Below are 19,921 nucleotides of genomic sequence, written 5' to 3' on the forward strand. Positions count from 1 at the left end.
ATATATTCTGCCGAAGTAGATCATAGTTAAGAATAGGAAATAAAATTTTAAATTAATTTTGAGTATATTTTGTAGTACACTTTCAGGACCAGTAAGCATAATATTTTTCTGTCAGCCCGTACAGCGGAAATATATTCAAAATAACTTATGAAAGACAATGAGTGAACGAAATCTTTCTAAATATCTCTAAATTTGAGATTCAACTAATTTTTTTATGTAAGTATTTTGAGAAAAATAATGATATAAAACGAAGAAATGTAACACAGAAGAATTATCGATGGGAGATTCTTAAACTTTGAGAATTATAATAACTACATTTCAAGTCAGTGTTTAAAAATTTGGAGGTGAAAGGTTAGTATTTGAATGTAAATGAAGAAAAATTTGCAGACTACTTGGTTTCAGGTCGTGCAATCACGAAGAAAATAAATTCTGGTAAAATTACGTAATTTTACACCACATACCACATATGGTACCATACTGTATGGCAACGACACTTCTGATAAAAAAAAAATCATGATTCTGGTTAATAAATCCAAAATATGCGGAATTTAAACCATTCATTTCGTTCATGCTGTAACGTTTTTTTTGGACATACTGATTTTTAAAATTATAGTTCTTATTACCTCACATTTAATACAAAATACAAAACTAAAAGTTGAATTTTAACAAATAAATGGTTTTTATGCCATATTTAAATTTATCATCATAAAACTACTAAACTTTACATTATTTACCAAATTTTACAACATCACAAAATTTTATCACACACTATAAAACCATATTTTTTATTTATTTTACCAAAATTATTAAAGTGCTTAAAAAATTACCGAGCTTTTTGGTGTCTCCATAAGACTAGAAACACTGTAAATTTTAACATATTTTGGAAGTTTTGACCATTGGTTTTTTTCTCAATACTAATAGTATTATCTTAAAAATTAAAAAAAAAAAAAGAAAACTTAAAAATGTTTCAAAATCAACCATGTTTTAATAAATTAAACCATAGTAGCATGTAATTAAGCTCAAGAAGGATTAAATCATATTATTATGATTCAATTTTGCACTTTATAACAGTTGCAGTAAAATTAAGGAATGTTGTGATCCAATAGAATCCAAAATTTCTACTGTTGAGGTACAATTTAAAGTCATTATTAAATAAACTTAATTTCCGAGGCTATTTTATTTATTTATAACTATATCAAATTATTCATTTTTTAACCAATCTAATCTTAAATCTTAAACGATAAACCCGTTCAAATTTTTCTGCTAGGTTTTAAATTCAAAACTAATTCCATTGAATGCGAATCGTAATAATAAGTAATCAAGTTTAATAATTGGTTCAATTTGACCATAAATTCAATTAAGTTAAATTTGCTGTCTATTAGCTTAATTTGGTTCAATTTGACATCTTATTAAGTTTACAACAAACTTAAACGATATTATAATTCAATTCCAGCTTATATAACAAAACCTATCATTTTATAAGTTAAGAAATGATAATTATCAATGACAAAGCCCTTTGATTAAAAAGATTGTTTACATTGCAAATGATGTTTCTTATAGTTTTCAAAATAATGATATCCCATCACGGTTAGTTAGATATCAAATCGCAGCGAATTTTTTTAGGACTTAAGTATATGTCTGACTAGAAAAAGCTATTTTTAACTTCCTATTTATAGACTAATAAACAGTAAATTGATGGATTGAACTACTATACAGTAAATAAATAAAAAACGTTTCCAATCTAGAATATGTCTCTGAACTTATACACAGCTTATTAAACATAATATAGTTTACAATGATTTGAAAAGCAATAGTTAGCAGTAAATGTGATTTCTATGTTACTTGATTAACAGAAAAGGTACACGAAATTTCTTTAGGAATGAGATAGTTAAGATAAAAAAAAAGCAACATTACACTAAGGAAGAATTGCAAATCAGGAAGGCATTAGATCCTGGAGTAACAAACAGAGAGAAAGGATCCAAAAAAGGAAGTATTTCTTCCTATGTCTCACTTAAAGCTAAAGTCTAATGGAGTAAATTTGCGCCAAAAAAAAAAAATGATTGAATTCTTCAAATTCTTTTGTAACTCGTTCCCGGGTTTATCCGATCTATATTTAGAAGACAAACCATCTGAAAAATAAAGAAAATTTTAAATTTTGCAAACTAAACCGAAAAAGGAGTATTTTTCTTTTTTTAAATCTGTATTGAAAATAAATTCAATATAACGCATGGAATACAGTTAAGATTTTTTTCAACAGTTGAAAAAGGTTATTGATAGAAAAATAATAGATTTTACAGTTCGAATTATTGATATTGTTTAATCAAGTAGCTAGTTTTTCAAAAATGTGTGATTAGTGTTAAAATGTTCCAACTTAAAATCTAAGCTAACTTTGAAAGTTAGAAACATAAAATCATCAGCAATTAAACTTAGTTATGACTGCAATACAAAATCTAAATTTTACAAGTATGAACTTACTGACTTAAGATATTTATAAAACTTAAAAGAAGAAAAAAACATCATATAAGGGAGCTTAATTTCGGTGCGTCCCAAATAATAATTCCACAACCTTTAAACAGAAAAAGGAGTACTTTTCGTTTTTTAAATCTCTATTGAAAATAAATTCAATATAACGCATGGAAGACAGTTAAGATTTTTCAACGGTTGAAAAAAGTTACTGATAGAAAAATAATAGATTTTACAGTTCGAATTATTAATATTGTTTAATCAATTAGTTAGTTTCTCAAAAAAATGTAGTTAGTGCTAAAATGTTCTAACTTAAAACCTAAGCTAACTTTAAAAGTTAGAAACATAGAATCATCAACAGTTAAACTTAGTTATGACTGCAATACAAAAACTAAATTTTACAAATATGAACTCACTGCTTTAAGTTATTTATATTTTGACTTAAAAGAAGAAAAAAATAAAGCCAGATTTTATAATAACCAATAAAACTACAACTTAATTTCGGACCGTTTCGAATAATGATTTCAGAACCATTAAATAGAAGAAATTATTTTTCTTTTTCAAATCTCTATTGGAAATACATTCAATATAACGCATGGAAGACATTTAAATGAACAAGATTTTTTCCTTTTTCCCCAAGACAGAAGTTTTTCGAGTGGAAATGCACCTTCTAAGTAATTATCTTGGTTAAGAATTTTCCCTTTGAAAGAGATAAGCATTCAGAACAAAGAATGTGTGTAATGATTTGTATAACGCCTCGAATATTTCTTACTTTTAGAAAATTTAGATTTCTTTTAGGCGTTAGTTTATTATTATTACTGCAGAATTCAAGCGAAATAAAGATAAGCACGTTTGAATAGAATTTCCATTTAATAAATGTAACTAGTGAAAAGAATAATTCTGTGTTTCGAGATTGCTCCATCGAATTGTAGGAACTTTTCTAGATAAAGTATCTTAATCAAATACTTCAAAAATAAAATTTAAATGTCATTAGCAAATGTTTCTGAGAAACAAACAAGTCGGACGTTAAACTGAGAAAGAATATTCATTTATTTGAAAGAATTAACGTAACACTTTCAAATAAAGTTGTGTATTTTTTTCAAAATCGAAATTGGAAAGTAATGTTTAGAATTTTTTAGATTACCATAACAATTTATTGTATCTTCAATGCATGAATAGTGAATTGATTTCAAGCAAGGAATTATTTTATTTCTATGTTAAAAAATCAGTCATGGGTGTTTGTATAAATTTTGTTTTGCTGTCTTAGTATACCATAAGTTTTGAAATTGCGTAGGTGTGTAGATAAAAATATATGCTGTAGGATGGAATAAAATCATTTAACATTCGAATTAACATTAGTTCAAAAATTCTAAACTGCTAAAGTTGTAGTAAAAAAATACCATGTGGGCCGCTCTGTAGCTTCCAAGAATGTAATTAAGGGATTAAAATATGACATGCTCAAAAAGCCATTTTTGCTTATGAACTTAAAACCAGTTTTTTTTTAAAAAAAAATTAATTTGTTATTGCTATTTCGCGTGTTTTTTTTTTGTTTTTTTTTGCTGTTCTTTTTGTGTATGAATTTATTGACTTTTTTGTTGTTTTAATATTGGCTATAATTATTCACTGATGTAAAAAATTCTATATGTCTCTCCCGAGATCTTTATTTTAATGAGCAGAAGTTATAAAGAAAAGATAGATAGAGAAGAAGGGAGATTAGGATGTTCTCACACTGAGAAAAAAAATAAGGTCAAAACTACCGGAATATGGTAAAATTTTCCATGTATCTGAATCTACAGAAACACCAAAAAGCTTAGTAATTTTTACCGAAATGCTTTGGTAATGATTTTGGCAAAATTAACAATAAAATACGGTTTTGTAATCTGTGATAAAATATGGTAAACGTTGGTAATTTTATCATATCTTACAGCATGACATAAACACCATTTATTCGATTTTCAGTATTGTATTTTTGTTACTAAGTGTGTGATTTTAAGAATAGCAATTTTGAAAACCAGATTGTCCGGTAAATCGTTAGCATATAAACGTAAAAAATACCAAATGAATGGTTAAATTATCGAATGTTTCTGTTTTATTTACCAGAATTATGTTTTTTTCCCCTTTTTTTCCTTTTTATATCAGAAATGTCATTACAGTACGGTAATTTTATCAGAATTTTTCTCGGAACAAAGACATCTTTAGCATAACGTGAAACTTTTAAAAATATAAATAACTTATTTCAAGATTGATGAAAGCATTTTTTGACTTTATATAAGGACATAAGGTTATCGCTAACGAGTAAAATTTCATTTCTTTTATTTCTTCTAAATGTGTTTCAAATTCTGTTTCCCTAAGATTAATTTGTTTTCAAATAGAATGAATTATTTTCAAATCCAGGTAATAATTTTTTTTATTGTATTTAACATATTAACAAGATGCGTTTACATAAAACTTCAATAATTATGTATATATTTTAACAAAATGATCTTTGCCCCTTTAAAATACATCGACTGTTAAAAAATTATGATGATTGAGAAGCAATCATGGTTGCTCTGCGGAGCTTTCAAGTTGAATTAAAAATTTACGATTTTGTTAATAAAAATTAATGTCCAACTGTAAATATAAAAATACTAAAATTAATGCATCTCAAAACGCAAAAGTGGGACAAATATTTATACAGATTGCTTCGTAATCACCGTCCCTAACTGACATTTTTAGATTTCACTTAAAAAGGAAGTCAAAAAGTGTCCACGTTAAGTGTTCTAAATTAATAGTTAAGCTAGGGAGAAAAACTCTATCAAAATTGTCGTAAAACTAGATAGAAACATGGGATAAAAACCACTTAAGCCAGTTTCATTGTCTGATGAAATTTAAAGTAGTTTCTATCAATTGTTTTTTCCTCTCTGTTTCATCTAGCAATCAAACAGGAAATCAAATGATTTTTTACACTACGTGCCTCTAGAATATTTCATGAAACTACTTCGCTCTTGTCATCTTAGATCACTCCGGGAGTTCCCTATCATTTTATTATTTGATTTTAAAATCGTTTGCTTCGTATTGCAGAATAGTACAGGGATTAAGTCACCCGTTTAGTAACCACGTATCCTGGTTTTTCAAACTCTTTTTGAGCAGACAAATAACGCCTAATTCCATACGTTTACCATAGTTCCATCGCAACCAACTACATGAAAAGCATAATTTCTTTCGCTATTTAGAAAATTCTCAATAGATCTTTCATATCTTTCATACGCCAAAAGAATTCGTGAAAAGATGTGTCGAAGTTACATAGTTTTTGACTCTTGAATAATCAATATACATCTTGTTTTATTTTAGATCTGAGATGGGAACCACCATATTTTGCCTCCTTCATGACTAACGATTTGTTTTCTCTTCCATTAAAGTTTGATTTCGTATTGTGTTACTTAATTCTGCAGATTCAATTTCAATTTTTCTTTACGTTTTTTGTTCACTCTACATCTGTCTACAATGATCGTAGAACCTTTGCATTTCGTAACTTCATATTTTCTTTTTCGTTTTTACTCTTTGTAAATCGCGTGGTGCTACTACTGCGCAGTACCAAGTTAATCCGGCATTCTATACCTGGTGCATGTTCCAGCAATGTCTCATGTTTAATTCTGGTTTGGGGTGTGACAGACATTGAAGGGGCAATGGAGAGCCTGAGACTTCTATTACTTCTTTGACATTCAATTCGAAGTTTTCAGAATGCACTTCTTTACCTTCTTTTGTAACTGAAATGCTTTGACAATGACTAGTTTTCCTTCCGCTCTCTTCACCTAAAGCTCGATTCGTTTTTTTTTTTTTTTTCTTTTTTTTTTTTTTAAATCTATCCATCATTTTTATTAACTGTTCACAGACTTTCGTATTAATAGAACTATACCCATTCATATCACGCTTTGATAATCATAAATAATTCCTCCCTCTTTAGATGAACTTTCCTGTGATTTTAGATCAAATGTAAATCAGCCATCAATGCCACTTTTGGGAAGCTATGGTGTACTTTTTAGTTTTCTATCTCTTGCTTACTTGTAATCTTTTAAGCTTAACAATAGTATTAATATAAAAAAAAATCTAAAAGAAAAGAAAAACTCCAGTGTCCGTTACTGAGTAGGGTGGAAAATGAATCAAAAATTATATCAATTCATGACTAATATAATACGCAATGTTTGAATGGTGTTTTATTTTCCTCTGACAGTTTTTTAAAAATTCGGTGTTTATTTTAAAATTTTGTACTTTTAGTAAAATTTTATATTTTTTAAAGCTGTCGCAAAAAGTGAAAATATTGCTGAGAAATTCTGAAAAAAATTCCCAGGTAATATTTTATTCAATACATTACTCTTGAGTTGTAATTTGTTTTTACATGAAAATTTTTAAAAAATTTGAAAAATTTACAAAAATTTTCTGTTTCTGAAAGATGTCAAAATTTTAAGACTTTTGCGGGAAATGAAGATGATGCGTAAAAATCTGAAAAAATTCACGTGTTACATACTAGTCCATACACAAAATTTGAGAGGTACTGCATTTTAGTTATTGAAAACTTCTTTTTCACTCAACCCTAATAACTAATGCATCGTAAATGTATTGTTACTAACGTGGCCCAGCCTGTAAATAAAATTTATTCCAGGTCATTAGATACGAAAATGCTATAGATTAATTTAAAGAAAGTTGATTTTAGCACACTTTTTTCATAAATTTAAAGAAAAAAAATTTTTTTTGGTTAACTAAATCAAGTTTGTAGCAAATCATCACTTTATCACAAAGTAAAATTCCAAGCAGCTCAATCTTCTCAACGACCATTTATCAATTTTTTTTTTAAGATTAGTTCTACTTCAAGTAACATATTAACATATAAATAGTAATTTAATCCATCAGCTTCATCTCATGGACAAAAAAAAAAACTGTATTAACATATTTATTAACAAATCACTCATAAGTTTATAAATAGTATTCTAATCAAAGTTACATTATGGGCACGACGAGAGACATGTCCTTTACACAAAAGACGAAGACAGAAGAAAGAAAAAAAAAATCGGCAAAAGTGAAATTATCGGCAAAAGGTTCATTATAAGTGACAACCTCTGAATTCGCCATCGGACGTCGCTAAAGGCATTTATCATAGTGCCTTAGAAACGGATATCAATTCAGTGCCATATAATTACCAGGCGGCTTAGAAGAAGGGGGTGAAATGGGGAAAGGGGTACTAATGAGTATTGTGGGGAATTCAGGAGAAAGTGTGGCATTGTGGAGAAAAGTGGAGTAAGAATTTTGGATTCGTTGTGATGTTTGGTTGCTGGGTGACCTTAAAATTTTGTCGTTAGAAATGAAAGGGAATTTGTTAAGACTAAGCTGATTATTCATTAAAGAGACGTTGTGTTAAGCTTTTGATTGTTTCATTATTGAATTAACTCTGTTATGGGTGTTCGTGTTTTTAAAAGATTTATTTTGGGTTCGATTTTTCTTTTGAAGATGATGTTTAAATTTGAGAGGAATTTCGAAACAATGGGTTTTAAGCCAACATCTTAGTCGTTTTCATAATTACATAAAATTGATTTCTGTAGTTAATTTTGCTTTTGTTATTGCCGTATATATTTAGCTGAATAATGACTCTTTCGTTATTACAAGTAATATTTTGAAGATTTTAGTTCGACGATATTTTTAAATAAAATAGAAAAGAAAACGATTTTTACAGAATAAAGTCTGTTTATTTTAAAATCCTTCCTATTAAGTCATTATTGTATTTTAAGTCAGATTAAATAGTAATTAAAATACTAATAATATTGTTTCAAATATCAAAATTATCATTAAACACAATTTATTTTATCTTAACCATTTTTCTTTCTACTAAACCATTATTGTATTTTAAGTCAGTTTATATACCAATTTATACAGTATTAATATCAGTTTAAATATCAAAATTATCATTGAACACAATTTATTTTATCCTAACCATTTTTCTTTCTACTAAACCATTATTGTATTTTGAATCAGTTTATATACCAATTTATACAGTAATAATATTACTTTAAATATCAAAATTATCATTGAACACAATTTATTTTATCCTAACCATTTTTCTTTCTACTAAACCATTATTGTATTTTGAATCAGTTTATATACCAATTTATACAGTAATAATATTACTTTAAATATCAAAATTATCATTGAACACAATTTATTTTATCTTCAAAACCATTTTTACACCTATAAAACCATTATTGTAAAGTCAGTTTGTATAGTAGTTTATATAGTAATATTATTATTTTTTTAATATCAAAATTGCGGTTGAATAAAATTTATTTCATATCAAAAAAAATTTTTCGTCCTATTAAACTGTTATTGTATTTTAAGCCAGTTTATATACTAGTTCATATCGTAATAATATTGCTTTTAAATACCAAAACTTATAATTGAATACAATTTATTTTTTCGTTAAAACCATTTTTCGACCTATTAAAACATTTTTGTATTTCATTCAGTTTATATACCACTTTATATAAAATTAGAATAATATTTTTAAATACCGAAATTATCTTTGAATACAATTTCTTTTATCTTTAAAACCAGTTACATTGCTATTACACCATAGTTGTATTTTTAATCAGTTTATTTTCCTAACATTGAACTGCCATAAGAAGAATAGTTAAATTAATTTTAATAATGCAAACTCATTATTAAATATGATTTATCTATTTCAAAAACTGAGTTGCTGCATTTAAATTATTATTTAATACAATTTATTTCATCTTACATGCGGATTGATTTTTAGGCTGACATTTAATCGTATTAAAAATAATTAACCAAATTTGTTATTGATTATCATTTTTCCACTTTAAAATTTGGTTTGTCGTTTATCAATTATTATTCAATGTCTTTATTCTTAAATTGAAGTCATTGTCCTAACATTTAATTGTTGAAAGAATAATACGCCAAACTGAATATAATTTGTTAACTTTCAAAATTAATTTGATATTAATGACAAAATTTGCATTGAATACTATTTCTTTGCTTTAAAAACTAATTTACTGTTCCAACATCTTACATTGCTTAGCTTATCCTCAATTCGCTGTCACAAAAATTAACATTTAATTTTTTGAAAATATTACATGCGAATAATTAAAAAAAAATTCTTTAACTAAAGAACTTTTTATTTTAAAGGAGCATTCATAAAATATTCAACTGAATAATATCAAAATATAAAAGTTAAAAATGAGACTTTGGATTAACTTGAGCATATAAAAGGAAGCAACCAAATTTTATTGTTATATTACATTTTTAGCTCCGAAGTTGAAATATCAAAATCATTGAATCCTAATTTCAAGTCATTGTGCAAGGCAACTCAGTCTCAAAGTTTCAATTGGAATCCATTGCTGTAAGAAAATTTTGATAAAAGTAGTGCTGTTATTTTTATTGAGTGTTTTAAACTGACTACTATTCAAAGCATACATATATGGTTACAGATCATAGTTCATACAGAACTTTTATCTTTTATTTATATAATTCATGTTTAGAAAATGGAAGAATTTCCTGATTGAGTAAGAATTTTATGCATCTAATCCCTAGACAAAATATTCATTAAAAAACACATATAAAATCACAACTTCTAAAAATTTTATTAAAAACCTATACGCGTTCCGGCCATAGTACCATACTGCGAAAACCGAAATAATTAAGATTTGACAAAGGTGACTTGATACATGTGCAGTTAAAAGAGATAAATATATAGTTAAAACAGAAAAAAGAAAAAGTCAAAAGTTATAAAATTAATGATTTTTAAATCCTCTACAAATATGATATAACAATTACATGTAATTTGATCTATGCCAAAATTAAGGAGGAAGTGGCCTCACAAATGATGGCTTATCTTCAGATCATTCTCAGAGATGTTTCACAGACCATCACCAATAGCCCATTGTGTAGCTCTCTAGTGCGAAGTAAATAAAGTACCTATTTTCTACAGCACAAATGAATAGTCATGGCTAGGAATATTTACTGTATTGTTCAAATACGGTGTTCAAATGCAGTGTTTTTTTTAAAGTGAGTTAAATATGGAAAATTCAGATAGAAGACAAATTGAAAAATAAATACTGATAGAAAAATGATGTATTTATATCTAAAATATAGCAACATTTAAAAAATTCAGCAGGCGAAACATTTGTCACTCCACCCCTAAAGAAATCACTAAAAAATTGAAGGTGGATTTGATACATTTTGAGGGTGTTTTTGTTCATGTCTTCTCACTCTAGTAGACAATAACTTAAACCGGCATATCTATTTTAACATGCTAGATAACCAGGAGTTACTTTTCAGTTAACATTATAAGCATGCTGATGGTAACCTTATTTTTCAAGATGACAACAGCAAAATTCATCTGGCGGGAAATGGTTCGATGGACCTGGTTCTAGGATCACTCAATTTGTTTTGCATCTTGGCTGACCTTCAAATTCACCTGACTTGAAAGCCATAGAAAATATCTGGAGTATATTGGCTTATCCACTAAAATAAACATTCCACAATTCGGTAGATTTGTGCGAACAAAACCTCAGCAAATGGCTTATGTTGAATGCGATGTACTTATGAAAGCTTAAGAACAACACACTTCTTTACTAGCTATAATGAAGTCAAGAGCAAGTGTTGCCCTGTATTAAACTCCGCTTTTAGCAATTTTTCTAGAGATGACAGATTTAATGTCCGGCGAGTGTATGTTTTATAAAATCGTGGTGTGCTCGAATTGTTCAAAATGTTTTACATATCGAATAGAATATCAACAAATTAGAGGGAGTTCCGTAAGTCTGTAAAAAAATAAAAATAAAAAGAGTTTTTCAGCTGGGTGATAACTATATTTTGAATCCGTATTTAGTAAGCATATTGAATGTACACTTGTACTTTTTAAAGTACATTCTGTCAAAATACCGTTACATTTAGGTACAAAATGAAACATATTTTGCTGTTCCCAAACCAAAGTACTAAATTTCTCAATTCTATTAACAAAGTGTGATCATACATTATTTTGAAATCCAATATTATTTATTTCATGTATTTGTAACATATACACAATTCAGTTTTCCTCCAAACTTTAATTTTCGCCTCTCTGGAAACAAAACCAGAACAAAGTTCATTTTTCCGTTACAAACTCGTAGGAAATGATGCCCGTACAACATTGCGTCACTTGCACCAGATAACATCGTAGAAGCCTTCCTCCAAAAAAGGTACAAAACCGGCACAGGATAGATAACCTCTTACAGGGAAGAAAGTATTTAATTTTTGTCCCTTTTAGGAACCATAATTATGGAGCAGGCTTTCTGCAAAGGCGGCTTTCATTCGCTTTTAATAGAGTTTTATCTTTCTCCCGGGAAAAGTTTCCCTTTTTTTTTTTATTCCCCTTTGAAGGATGACTCTTTTGACCTTAATTTTCTGATATCGATAGAATTTGCTAAAAACTTTGGTGATTTATGATATTATTTTGTGGCAACGCTTTATTTTTCGATGTTGTATTATTATGTTGGGAAAATTGTTACACTTTATCAGAAAGCGCTCGTGTGAATTGCTAAAAATATTTTCGGAACAAGCCGTCGAAGGAAATTTCAGTAGATATTTTTAATGGCAGTAACAAAACGTGTTTCATGATAATGAAATATTTGGATGGAGTATAAAATATAAGAGGAAGGCAAGCCAAAGGGTCCAATGTTATTTTCGTATCTACAAAATAAAAACTGGTGTATAACTTTACTTGTTTCAAAGCATTTAATTGGGCTGCTCGTGCATTTAAAATGAGCGATTTAAACCTGTGGGAGAATAACCCAAGTTACAATGTTCAATTTTCATTTTATAACCGTCATTTAACAGAAGACCCAATTTTGAGTTTACGGCTAAAGATGCCCAACTCCGTGGCCTTGTAATTTTGAACCCAATCCGGAAGACAATGGAACTCCTGCATCAAGTAATGAGAGAAATTTGCCTTCGTGGTGGTCTTTTTGAAGGAACTAACCCCCATTTGCGCTACATGGAGAAGAAAACCACAAAAACCTCCCATGGTTAGTCTGACTACAAGGGGACTCTAACCCATGATCCGTCTACCATGAAGGATATTTTTATTTCAGCACTGTGGTCGGTGCGAGCCGGGTGCAGATTCGAGTCCACCAGCCATCAATGTGAGTCGAACCCGGCTCAGCTCATTAGGAGGCAAACGCTCTGTCCCCTGAGCCACCGCGGCTCTGTGATGGGCAATTGAAAAGGATATTTGGAAATACTAAGTATGAGAACTGGAAGAATACCAATGCATAGAAATCTCTTCAAAAGAAAACCATGGTTCATTCGTTGTTGTCATGCTGCTACTAATTGTGATGACGAAAATGAAATCATTAGCATAACAACCGCAACAGGATGCTATTATCTGCGAGTTTGGCTTGGTGGCAAAAGAATATTGGTTTACTACTGTGTAAGGAATCAAAAATAAAAATGAAACTTTATTTTCTGATAGCTGTGTATAGACCTTCTAAAACATTTTGGGTTTGTTAATTTAAAAAAAAAAATTATTGATGCATTCTAAAGTTTTCCAATATACGTGACGTCATGCTGGTTGCTAAAAGGAAATATTTAGTGCAGACAAAAGGTACTTAATAGTACATAAAACAAACACTCGGTTGTCGCTCAGGGGCCCATAAAGGTCAAAGGCCCACAATTTAATGACCTGCGACTTAACTGTGGCAATGTGGTCAGCATTGTACATATACCCCTTCACTTCCCAAACGAGCTGGCCCCCAATTTTTTACCAGAGTGTGGCATTTCCCATTTGCAGTGACCAAAACCTCATCTGAAAATTGAATTGTTCCTTTCCGGTAGATGAACCTGTAAATGTAGCAGACCAAACTGAAATTATTTTTAAAAAAAACGTGTAACTTTACATTGAAGACAATGAATTTAAAATTATTAAGCATTAAATATCATTTAAAACTTTAATTATTTAATTTTAAAATGTTTTTAAGAAATTGTGATATCCTTTGTAATAAAATTCAAAGGGTGGAATTCGTATCAATACCTGCGCCAAAAAATCTCGATTTCACCGCACAAGAATCAAAAAGCGTATCAGATGGAAGGTGAATTTAGTTTCTAGCCGCTCTCAAGTAAGAATTTTATTCTTTCTTTTCAAAAAAAAAATAATGGTACAAAACCCTTAAGTCCTTTTTATTTGAAGTGAACTTTCGAGCATACACTTAGACAAAATTAACTCAAATCAATACTTTTTAATTTTTTTTAGATAAAGCAACATTGTTGCACATTGCACAAGCTCACAGAGTCAATAAGAAATGTTCACATTTTTTTTCAAACTTCCTGAATAAAAATTGTAACTCCTTTTCATCATTGTCTTCATTCAACGTAAACACATTTTAAATAGACAATATTGCAGTTTTTATAAATATAAATAATGATATATCAAAAACATGCAAATCAGTTTATATTCAAGAAATGAATATAAAGATGTTAACTGAAAAGTAGCCGATTAATCAATAATTGCTTTAACAAGACAGACTTGTTTACAGAAAATTATTTTTTATAACGTTCTCGAACAGAATTTACTACCACTAATATTTTCTTGCGTTTTTTGGCAAAAAATTGCATTGGCTAAATATGATATTTTAAGTAATACTTAATTTATTGTTTTCTTCATAAATAAATGCTTATTTATTAACAATATGGGTTGCCCTTTCACTCAAAAGTGGCGCTGAACCAAAAGTAATGAAATAGATGATGATTTTAAAAGTTCTAAAAGTTCGATTGAACTTGAACACTATTTAATCTTATATAATATTAGAAGATAGGATTCAGGAGTCTAGCGTTTTCTAGTACAGCAGTATTAATTTGCATCCTTCTAATGTTAGATAATATCCTTTTGCTACTTGGAATGGAACATGTAAAGCGTCTTTCACTTCCTATTGGTGACCCTGCGCTATTACAATACGAAACTCTCATTTACACCTAGATTACAGAATAGCAGAGTTGTTAAAAAATTATGTTACTTGCCACCTTTCACGATACACTAGATAGACCAATTAAGTCACATTCCATATGGAATATCACAAAACACTATTCAACCACAACCGAACTGTATAATGTCCTGATAACTGTATATTGTAACAACTGTATGATGTACTATATAATATAACGTTTATTTTAACTGTTTAAGACATGCTAGTAATTCCTTGTTTTCAAAACCATAAAAGTAAAGAAATGTTCCAAAGCTAGAGAAAGAAGTGTTAATTTTATAATTAATTAGATAAAAAAACTGCTGCCGGTTACTTCACCTTAATTTTAAAATGAAAATTCCAACAGAATAGAATACAAAAAACTAAGAACTGTATTTAGTTCAAAATTAACCTTGTTTTAATGAAATTTTATATAGCCTTATTTCGTAAATTTTATATATATATATATATATATACAGTCGAACTCGTTTATAACGAGCACAAAGGGACCGTAACATTGTACTCGTTAAATCCGAGTGCTCGTAATAAACGGGTCCTTAAGGCAGGTGTGCAAGCAGAAGAGGGGGGGGGGCTTTGAAGGTCAAATGATTGAGTTTACTTAAAATTTAATTAATACTTACTTACTTTATTTACATTAATTAATTTCATTAAATACTTTTCTTGCTTACTAAATTAATTCTTACTTACTAAATTTAATTAAATACTTTTATCGGTCATGACCGATAAAGCACGAAATCGATACGTCACCGCCTACTCTCACGTGACTTTTCCCATGCTTTAGATTAGAGCGATAAGGGAAATTAAGTTTAAGTTCGCGGTTTTTTTTTTTTTTTTTTTTTTTGATTTCGCGCGCATTTCTTATAATTTTGAAAAAAAGATAAGACAGAAAGACTAGAAAGATGAGAAAAAAGATTGCAAGACAGAAAAATATTGCTCGCTAAAACCGGGTCTTTCTCGTTAAAAGCGACTTCTGTTCCATAGACTTAACATTGATCCAACCAAATATTCTCCTTTCCCTCGGTAAATCCGAGTTCTCGTTATAAACGAGTTCGACTGTATGTATATATATATATATATGATCAAAAATGAAAAAATACTAACCTTATGTAATAGGGACAGTTGTATATTATCGAATTTTTTTAATAGACTATAATTAAGTATTATTCGTCCGAAATATTATTTTCTCCTGGTATATTTTAGTCCAAATATGGCATAAATAAGCTGAAATATAATTCAATCCTAAATAAGAAAAATATTTATTTATATGAGCTGCAAATACATAATAAAATGTTAAGAAATTCCCCAAAAAACTCAAACTATTTTAGAAGTGCCGCAAATATTCTAATTCAAGTTTCACTTAGCTGTCATTCTAAATGTCTAAAAAGTCATGGAAAAGGAATATTTCGCTTTCAAATGTCCTTTCGGACTTGCAGGTACGCGTCACACACCACCCTTCCCTTCATCTCTGACTGCACACACTCACAAAACTCCTTTACATTTGCAAACACGGTCTGGCAATCTAACTCATGGTTACTATGGAAACCAAGTCCACCCAGCCTCATCTCAATGCTAATGTCTCTTCTAAACCTTTTCCTTTTCCTCAGTAAAAGAGGAAACATTTGAAATGGAGATTTCTCGGACTCACTTTGCTTGGGACAAGGTTTGAACCTTCCCCACCACCCCATACCGTGACACTGCCTCCCTGGACTGCTCACCGTCACAACGTCGTGACAAACGAAATGGAGAGGACGTTTGCCAGAGGTTTTGTATTTGTCCATCTTACAGAGTGGAGCTTTACAGTGTTTGCTGTAAGAAAACATGAGATTCGACTAAACAATAGAACTTCATTGTCAGACGCGAAATGAAATTTATGTGAACAAAATGGTAACACCTTTAAATAATCACTAATATTTGGATTGAGACTGTGTAAATATGAATCCTATTAAACAATTGACACGGGAGATCTCGTTCGATTTGTGATTAGTTATAATGGATGATTTGACATTGTTTCGGGAAACAATGAACGGTCCGATCAAATGAAGCAAACAATCGGTTATTCGACCGGGAATTGCACTCCTAATAATTATGAAGTTTTAAATTCCTTTGGTATTGAGACTTTTAGATTAAAAACCCGTATGATAAATATTTTAAATAGTAATGTAAATAGTTTGCCTAATTTAAAGCGATTTTTTTCTCTATTAGGTTTAAAACAGTTTGAGAAGAAGAAAAAAAAATTATGAAATTTTGAATTAAAACCGTGGTTTCTGCAATTTGTGAGATGATTTTTCTTTTAAAAAAAGTAATTTTGTAATTTAAAGAAAGAGACGAATTTAGAAGTTTAGTTGGAAAACTCATTTTAATTCAAATGGTAAAAAAAAATGTAAAAAATTTTTAAAAAATAATTAAAAAATATTAAAAAAAGAAAATAAGAGATATAATCATTTTATCAGCTCACACGATTATATCCGCAAAAAGGAGTGCTTTCTAATATTGTATCAATATATATATATATATATATATATAGATTAAATGAAGTTAAAAATCCAAAAGTATTGTGCTGATATTCTTGGTAAGGAATCTACCGCAAATTGGTTTACAAAGTCTATAAATTTTTGGAATTTGTTTCATCAAATTTTGGTCCATGCGTCTACAGAATCGACCGTAAAGATTATGGTAAAGAGCATTTTTTATTTTCATGGTATTGAAAAAATTCACAACCAGTTTGGTTTAGAGAACAATGAATACAAGACATTGCAGTTTTTTTTAAACCATTTGCAATTAGCATGGTTTCAAAATCCTAAAAATGACTTTTTAATGGACAAAGTTTAGCATTTTCATTTTGCTGCCATTTACTCGTGAATGAGAGAACTGTATTCCACCAGGGTGTTTGATACTGGAAACTTTTCAGGTGTTGGAGGGGATGAAGGAAATACTATGGTGTCAACGTTGAGACTCGAACTGACATTCCATCGGTCATGTGATTGACAGTTTAGCCCTCTCGGCTATCGTGTGAACCCTTCTTCAAAGGACTAAGTGACTTCATTTTTGCGATAAAATTTTGATTGTTTAATCGTATTAATAAGCATTTAATAAACGAGTTTTTTCACAATTGTTTGAATACTATCTTATTTATGATTAGTTGACTATTTTGTTCGAATGCGGTAAAATAACAATTAAATAAATTGTTGTTTAACAATTTTTTCTGCGAAATTTTCCAACAGTGCAATTTAATTTTTTTATTAAACGCAACTTGAAAAGAACACTACCGTAGTAACAAACATTTTGTAAAATTTATAATAAAATAAAATAAAAATTGTAGAGTCCTCTCGCTTTGTTTATCACTGCAGAATTGAGCTAATTTTAGTTTTCGCTTTTTTCTAAATATGCATGCTATCGAATTCAGTAAAATTAAAGTTAAAAGAATTCACATTCCTTATTTAATTTAATTTTACATTGATTGATTGATTGCCAAACATCGATATTTATTTCATCTTTCCTATTTTTAGAAAGAAAAAATATTTACATTAAAGCTTTTTTCTTTTACCTTATGGTTTCGCTCTCTACATTATTATTTGCTTTTTATACCAAACATTATATCTTATGCGAAAATATCTAAAGATTAGGTTGAAATATGAAAGTGCATTACTGTATGAATATTGGAATATGTGAGAAACATTTGTGGAAATTATACAGTACACATCTTATCTTCCAGGGAAAATACATTTTTAGAATCTCTGTTCTAATTTTAGTAATGTAGAAAGACTGAATTTGATGTTTTGCACCAAATAGTGCCGCTTGTCAGAGTCGTGAGAATTGAAGATAAAATAATATTGGGATGTAAATTTCCAGCTGTTTCTGTCCATTTTCCGCAGCGCTCTTTGATGTAAGCGATTGTTTCCAAAACAATGAACACTGCACCTTTGCCAAATTACAAAACGCGAAAAACACATAAAAATAGCATTAGAGTTTTTAGAATTACTGCTAAACACATTTTATTATGATGTTTTGTTTGTTGTTTGGCACTTAGGTAAAAGGAATGGTCTAATTTGGAGCCGTTCCCAAGTTGGAATTGAACCAATTTCCTTAATGGTTTTTACAGAATATTATATTGTTTAAAGTTATTAAGATTTATTGAAGTTTAATTGAGTATTAAAATAAGCGAAGATTCTACTAGTAAAAGTTTTCTCCCCGCTTATAAAATGCTTTTTCAAAGTTATTATACTTTCATTTTTAAATATAATGATCCTACAATGTAATAATGTGGTCACTTAAGAATTATAATACCACTCATCAGATTATACAAGACATCCAAAATCTACTTAATAATACTAATGACCTTCAAATCTCATGGATTAAAGCACATAACAACAACGATGGAAACGAACAAGCAGATAATTTAGCTAAAGAGGCAATTAAAACGGGTCAATTTTTTTAAAATCAAAGTTCCACACTCATTTATTAAGTTTAAAGCTAAAACACAAATTAAAAAGGACTGGCAACACTACTGGCATCATCACAAACCGAAATCAGGCACATTAATCAGAGAAATTTTACCAGATGTCTCATTTAAACCTTTGGAATGGAATAGGCAGCTAATCCTCTTCTTTACAGAGCATGGCCCCTTTAAAGCATATCTAAAGCGATTCTGCCTGGCAACTGACAATGCATGTGCCTGTGGAGGAGTAGGAACAGTGTGGCATTATGCAATAGAATGTCCGCTTACCACATCCTACCACTTTAAGCAACCGAAGCTAGAATTCCTCATAGCCTGGAAGAGATCCATCTGTAAGAATCCAAAGTTGAAACAGAAGGCAACCAACCTCATTAATTTTCTAGAAGAATAAGAGGAAATCCTGAAATAATTTTCATGAAAAAATGACAAAATTATGCAATATTGAGCAACAACCACAACTAAACTTGGCCAATTAGCTCTGGATACTTTTTAATCAAATGCCCTAACAAATAGAATAATCGCTTCTTTTTTCTTCTTTTTTTTCATATTTCTTTTTATTTTCTTCTCTTTTTTGTTTCTATTTGCTATTTTTTCCTCTCTTTTTTCTATCTGTCTCGTCTTCCAACCTTAACCATTAACCGATAAATGCCCTTTTAGGGGCATAGGCGCGGGGTTAAATGTTGGTGTGTGTGTGTGTAATAATGTGGTAAAAATATTACACCAATATGTATAAATTTAGGTAAAAAACTGTGGAATATTGATTATGAATTGAAGCACACGATTTCAAAACCAGGTCAGTTTTTCAGTCTTTGATCTTTGTATTATGCCACAAATAAATAGTTCGGCTCCAACATACCCCGATCAAGTTATTTAGTTTTGAAAAGTACCTGTTTGGTTCCAGTCTAGTTCTATCTAATACATATAGATTTAATACGAAATCAGTCTGATATGTAATAATTGAAGTTTCAATTTGATCAACACATTCGTTTAGTTTTAAAAGCAAGTCAGT

The 19,921-nt window shown here is 29.3% G+C and overlaps 1 long non-coding RNA gene across 2 annotated transcripts in view; it reads left to right on the forward strand.

Annotated features, from left to right (window-relative positions):
* The window catches only part of LOC122269141 (uncharacterized), a 151,327-nt gene that overhangs the window by 33,446 nt on the left and 97,960 nt on the right, over nt 1-19,921 (forward strand). The window contains exon 3 of one of the 2 annotated variants that reach the window (XR_011636991.2): nt 6,740-6,795. The exons of the other annotated variant lie outside the window; for it this stretch is intronic. This is a non-coding gene — a long non-coding RNA (uncharacterized LOC122269141). Of the gene's footprint in view, nt 1-6,739; nt 6,796-19,921 lie in introns of those variants that run through there. 2 annotated transcript variants of the gene reach the window in all.

The sequence above is a fragment of the Parasteatoda tepidariorum genome, chromosome 4 (genome assembly GCF_982258835.1).
Source record: "Parasteatoda tepidariorum strain Cologne lab strain chromosome 4, Ptep-v5.0, whole genome shotgun sequence".
In the NCBI taxonomy this organism is placed as follows: domain Eukaryota; kingdom Metazoa; phylum Arthropoda; class Arachnida; order Araneae; family Theridiidae; genus Parasteatoda; species Parasteatoda tepidariorum.